The 6,272-nt window shown below is 41.0% G+C and overlaps 1 non-coding gene across 1 annotated transcript; it reads right to left on the reverse strand.

The window, feature by feature from the left end:
• Window positions 1–5,811: 5,811 nt before the first annotated feature.
• On the reverse strand, window positions 5,812–5,940 carry Gm22777. The gene has a single exon (XR_003950754.1). It is a non-coding gene; the product is annotated as a small nucleolar RNA SNORA17 (small nucleolar RNA).
• Window positions 5,941–6,272: the final 332 nt, after the last annotated feature.

Genomic DNA, 6,272 nt, shown 5'->3' on the forward strand with positions numbered 1-6,272 from the left:
CTAGATCTCTGTGCCATCCAATCTGCGGATCCTGGTCTTAGACTTGGGTATGGGTTTCATTCTCATGGAGTGGGCCTTAAGTCATACCAGGCATTGGTTGGCCACTCCCACAAGTTCTGTGCTAGGTTGGTTGCTCTAGCATATTTCGTAGACAGGACAAACTGGAGGTCAGTGCAGTGGCTGGGTCGAGATGTTTACACATCTCTTTTGGTTGTCTGCAGAGGACTTCCCAGCACCCATGAATGTGGGGGTGAAGCTTTCACGTGGGCACTAGCTTGACTTCTCCAAGTTGAGTGTGGGTGCTGTCCTCGGCAATGGGGCCTTGCTGTCACTTTGCAGAGAGTCACCCATTGTCATAGGAACAGTCTGGGTTGTTCAGGAATTTCCATGGGACCCCTGGCCAACAACTCAATTGAATGCAGCCAAGTCCTGGTACTGGAAGGCTTGTTCAGTGACACAAAATGTCTAGTTGGGAGTCCATATCCCCCATTATTAGGAGAACTCATTAGAAATATTTTCATATATTTCAGAAAGTTCCACTGCACTGTTTCCATATCATCCCTCAGATGCCCCTCAAATCTAGATGTCTCTTCTCAAATTCCATCCCTCAATCCTATCTCCCCTCTCCCTCCCTACCCGATCCTCTATTTCAGTTCCCACCTGACCCCAATCCACCCATAAAGTCCATTTTCCTTACCAGGAGATCTATGTACCTCCTTCCCCCCCCCCATCCCAGTTTCTTTCTCCAAACCTAGCCTCTCTGGGTCTATGGATGGCAGGTTGGTTATTATTTATTTCTTTATTTAATGGCTACACACCATGTTTATCTTTCTGGATCTGGGTTACCTCACTCAGGATGAGGTTTTTCTAGTTTCATCCTTATGCCTGTTAATTTCATGATGTCAATTTTTAAGAGCTGAGTAAATACTCCATTGTGTAAATGTACCACATTTTCTTTATCCGTTCTTCTGTTGAGAGACATCTAGGGTGTTTCCAGTTTCTGGTGTTTCTGGATATTATGAAGAGAGCAGCAGTGGACACTGAACAAGTGTCCTTGTGGTAGGATGAAACATCTTCTGGGTATATGCCTAAAAGCATAGCTGAATCTTGAGGTATGCTGATTCCCATCTTCTTGAAGAAAGGCTACACTGATTTTAATAGTGGCTGTGCACGATATAAGTTTACTGGCAAGAGGTGAATGCTTTCCTTACCCCCTATCCTCACCAGCATGAGCTGTCACTTGTGTTATTGATCTTATCCATTCTGTCAAATATAAGATGGAATCTCAAAGTAATTTCGATTTGCACTTCCCTAATGGCTAATGAGTTTGAATATTTAAGTATTTCTTAGCCATTTGAGTTCCCACTTTTGAAAATTCTATTTAGATCCGTACTCTATTTTGAATTGGACTATTGGTTTTTTAATATCTAGTTCCTTGAGATACACAAACACACACACACGTGTGTGTGTGTGTGTGTGTGTGTGTGTGTGAGTGTCTGTGTGTGTGTGTGTGAGAGTGTGTGTGTGTGTGTGTTGGATATTAGTCTCTATTGGATGTGGATTTGGCAAAAATCCTTTACCATTCAGTAGGCTGTCATTATGTTTGAATGATGGTATTCTTTGCCTTATAGAAACTTTTCAGTTTCACGAGGTCACATTTATTAATTGTTGATCTTAGTGCCTATGTTATTGGTATTCTGTTCAGTAAATCTTCTTCTGTGCCAAAATGTTCAAGGCTATTCTCCATTTTCTATCAGGTTCAGTGTATCTGATTTTATGTTGAGGTCTTTGACCCACTTGGACTTGAGTTTTATGCAGGATGATAAATATGGACCTATTTGCATTCTTCCACATGCAGCTGTCCAGTTAGACCAATACCATTTGTTGAAGATGCTGTCTTTTTTCCAGTGTGTATTTCTAGCTCCTTTATAAAAATCAGGTTTTGTTAGGTGGATTTATGTCTGGGTATTCAACTTGATTACATTAAGCAGTGTGTCTGTTTTTATGCCAATATCATGGTTTATTATTATTATTATTATTAATTACTAAAGCTCTGTAGTACAACTTGAAATCAGCAATGGTGAGACCTCCAGCAATCCTTGTATTGTTCAGGATTGTTTTCACTATCCTGGGTTTTTTGCTTTTCCCTATGAAGTTGAGAATTGTCCTTTCACTGTCTGTAAAAATTGTGTTGGAATCTTAAAGGGAATTGCATTTAATCTTAGATTGTTGTTGGTAGGATGAGCGCTTTGGCTATGCTAATCTTACAGATGCCTGAACTTGGGAGATCTTTCCATCTTCTGAGATCTTCTTTAATTTCCTTCCTCAAAGACTGGAAGGTTTTGTTGTTTTTGCTTTTGTTGTTGTTTTTGTTTTTGTTTTCCATACAAGTATTTCTCTTGCGTGGTTAGAGTTACTCCAAGATATTTTGTACTTTTTGAGGCTCTTGCCAAGGAGGTTGTTTCTTTGACTTCTTTCTCAGTTCTTTTGCCATTTGTAGATGGGAGAGCCACTGAGCTTTGGGAGCTAATTTTGTATCTAGTTACTTTGCTGAAAGTGTTTATCAGCTATAGGAGTTCCCTGGTGGAACGTTTAGGGTTACCAATGTATGCTATCATATCATCTGCAAATATCTTCTTCCTTTCCAATATGTATCCCCTTTGATCTCTTTCAGTTGTCTTATTTCTTTAGCTAAGACTTTGAGTACTGTATTGAATAGAGAGAGTAGACAATCTTGTCCCTGATTTTACTGGAATTGTTTTGAGTTTCTCTCGGTTTAATTTGATGTTGGCTATAGGCCTGCTGTTAACTGCCTTTATTATGTTTAGATATGTCCCTCACATCTCCTGGACTTTCATCATGAAATGGTGTTGGATTTCGTCAAAGGTCTTTCTGTATCTAATGAGATGCTCATGTTTTTTTTTTTTCTTTCACTTTGTTTATATGGATTACATTCCTTGACTTCTTTTTCACATCGAACCATCCCTACATCCCTGTTAGATTATGGTGGATGGCCATTTTGATGTGTTCTTGGATTCAGTTTGTGGCTATTTTGTTGGGTATTTTTTGCATCCTTGTTCACAGGAGAAATTGATCTGTAATTCCCTTTCTTTGTTGGGTCTTTATGTGATTTGGGTAACAGGGTTTCTGCACTAAAACCATCTGGCCCTCGACTTCTTTTGATTGAGATACTTTTAATGAGTACCTCTATTTCAGTAGGGGTTGTAGGTTTATTTAAATCGCTTATCTGCTTTGGGTAAGTGGTACCTACCAAGAAAAATTACCCATTTCTTTTCGACTTTGCAATTTGGTGGAGTACAGGACTTTAAAGTATGTCCTTAGGATTCTCTGGATTTCCTTGGTGCCTGCTGTTATGTCCCACTTTTGTTTTCTGATTTTGTTAATTTGTATCTCTGCCTTTTAGTTTTGATTTTGTTTGTTTATCCTGTTGGTTTTCTCAAAGAACCAACTCTTTGTTCCACTGCTTCTTTGTTTTGTTCTCTTTGTTTCTATTTTATTGATTCTAGCCCCCGAGTTTGATTATTTCTTGCTCCCTACTTCTCTTGCCTGCTCTTCCTTCCTTTTGCTCTAGAGCTTTCAGGTGTGCTGTTAAGTTGCTACTGTGAGATCTCTCCAGTTTGTTATGTAGGCACTATGAACTTGCTTCTTAGAACAGCTTTCACTGTGTCCTGTAAGTTTGGGTATGCTGTGCATTCATTTTCATTGAATTCTAGAAAGTCTATAATTTCTTTATTTATTTCTATCTTGACCCAGTTCTCAATCAGTAGGGAGTTTTTTCGGTTTCCATGAGTTTTTTGAGCTTTCTATCATTTCTGTTGTTGTTGATATTCAGCTTTAATCCACAGTGGTCTGATAAGATGCAGGGAGTGACTTCAGTTTTCTTTTATCTGTTGAGACTCGCTTTGTCTGAGTATGTGGTCAGTCGGTGCAGAGCAGAAGGCATATTCTTATTCCTTTTGTGTTTGGGTAAAATGTTCTATAAATATCTGTTACATCCATTTGGTTTATGGCATTTGTTAGCTCCAGCATTTAGCTCTTGTTTACTTTTGTCTCAATGACCTGCCTATGGGTGATAATGGGGTATTGAAGTCTCCCACTATCAGAGTGTAAGGGTTAATATGTAATGTAAGCTGTAGTAAATAGTGTTTCTTTTATGACTGTAGATGTCCTGTGTTTGGGGCATAGATATTAAGAGTTCAAATGTCATCTTGGTGGACTTTTTCTTTCATGAACATATAGTGTCCTTCCTTATTTCTTTTGATTGGTTTTGGTTTAAAGTGTATTTTATTAGATATTACAATGGCTACAACAGCTTGATTTTAGGTCCATTTGCTTGGAATATCTTTTTTTTTTAAACCCTTTACCTTGAGGTAGTGTCTATCCTTGATGTTGAGGTATGTTTCTTGGATGCAACAAAAGGATGGATTCTGGTTTTGCATCCATTCTGTTAGTCTGTGTCTTTTTTTTTTTAAATTACTATTCTTTCTTTTGATTTTTTTAAAGCTTTTTATTAGTTCTTTGTGAATTTCACATCATGGACCCCAATCCCACTCATTTCCCCTTCCCTTCATACCTGCCCTCTACCTTTGAAGCTCCCCCACTCAACAGAGGGAAAAAAAAAAACCTTACTGTGAAAAAATGTAGTATGTCACATTATGTCCCAGAGCAAACCCTTTGTCCACACCTCTTTACTTGCAAGTGTTTATTGCAACGACTCTTTGCTCTGGTTTGAGGTCTTTGGCTTCTGCTACTCTATCAGTGCTGGAACCTCAATGGGACTCCTCTCAGATATTCTGTTGTTGCCCTTTGTCATGGAGATCCTGTAGTTTTGCATTTGTGGAACCAGTCCCTTCATGCACTCCAGCAGTTCATCAATGGGGTAGATGTTGGTTGAGCCAATTCAAGGCCTTGGATCTGGGCCTGAGAGGATATGAGCTGGTCAGCCTACTGGCTCTCCAGCTCTCATGCCCTCATGGCTGGCTCACCAGCAACCCTGCAACCAGGGCCATCTCTGTCCTGCTGCTCAGGAAAGATGCAGAGCCAACTCTCCTGAATGTTGCAGCTGGTGAGGAACATGGCCAGTTCTACTCTTATCACCCAGGAGCCAGCTCTCCTGCCTGCCATAGATGACAAAGGATGAAGGAGGGGCAGGGGCAAGTCTCCTGCTCTCATGCCTTCAGGGTCAAATTTCTCATGATTTCCAGGTAGCAGCACACACCCAGAATGTCTGCCTGGCCTTTGGTTGTAATAGATCCTTGCTGTTTCAAGGCCATAGACCCATTTATGAACCCTGATGACAGCACAGGCCAGAGCCTTACCATGGTCCCAGGTGGCATCACTGGCTACTCATATCATGCTGTTCCTCACTACCCGTTTTGCTTCTCTTCATGTGCCCACATCCTTCTGTTTCTCTTTCTCTTCCATTTCTCCACCACTTACTCCTCTTAGTAGTGCCTGGGGTCTCTGAGTGTCTTGGGTCATCTCTGGAGTGGTCTCATGAGTGCTATGCCCTGCTCATGCATTATGGCACTGGGCAAGGGTCAACTTTGCATGGTCTGATATCCCCCTACTCATGGCCTGCATGGCACTGTACTGGTGGTCATCTCAGGCTACATCCTGGTCTGGGCCCCATAGTGCCTATCTGGTGTTCATCTCCAGTTTGATCCTTGCCCAGGGCCCCAGGTCCCAGGTGGGGTTCTTCTAGTCTCTGACTTGCTCCTTGTCCTGACAGCCCATCGGGACCTGCCTGGTGCCAGACTGGTGGTCATCTCAGGTTCGGTCTTTTCAGGGAATATTAGATTACTAATATTCAGATGTTCCTAGACCAGAACACTAAGCATAGACATAGCCTCTCCTCTCTGCCACCTACTGACAAACATGTGACATAGCAGCCAAACATGCAGTGCCTCTCGGGATGTTTTATTATTGGTGAATTCTCTCTCTCTCTCTCTCTCTCTCTCTCTCTCTCTCTCTCTCTCTGTGTGTGTGTGTGTGTGTGTGTTTTACTGGTGAGTTAAGACCATTGATATTGAGAGAGATCAGTGATCAAGGATTGTGGATTCTTGTTATTTTGTTGTTGTTGTTGGTGGTGGTGGTGGTGATGGTGATGGTGGTATGTGTGTGTTTCTCTTCTTTGATTTCAAGGGAGTAGTGTACCTCCCTAAATTGGAATTTTTCTTTTAGCACCTTCTGTAGAGCTGCATTTATAGATATATATTACCTAAATTTGTTGTTTTCATGAAGTATTTTAT

Source organism: Mus musculus, chromosome 13 (genome assembly GCF_000001635.26).
Source record: "Mus musculus strain C57BL/6J chromosome 13, GRCm38.p6 C57BL/6J".
NCBI classification, from domain to species: domain Eukaryota; kingdom Metazoa; phylum Chordata; class Mammalia; order Rodentia; family Muridae; genus Mus; species Mus musculus.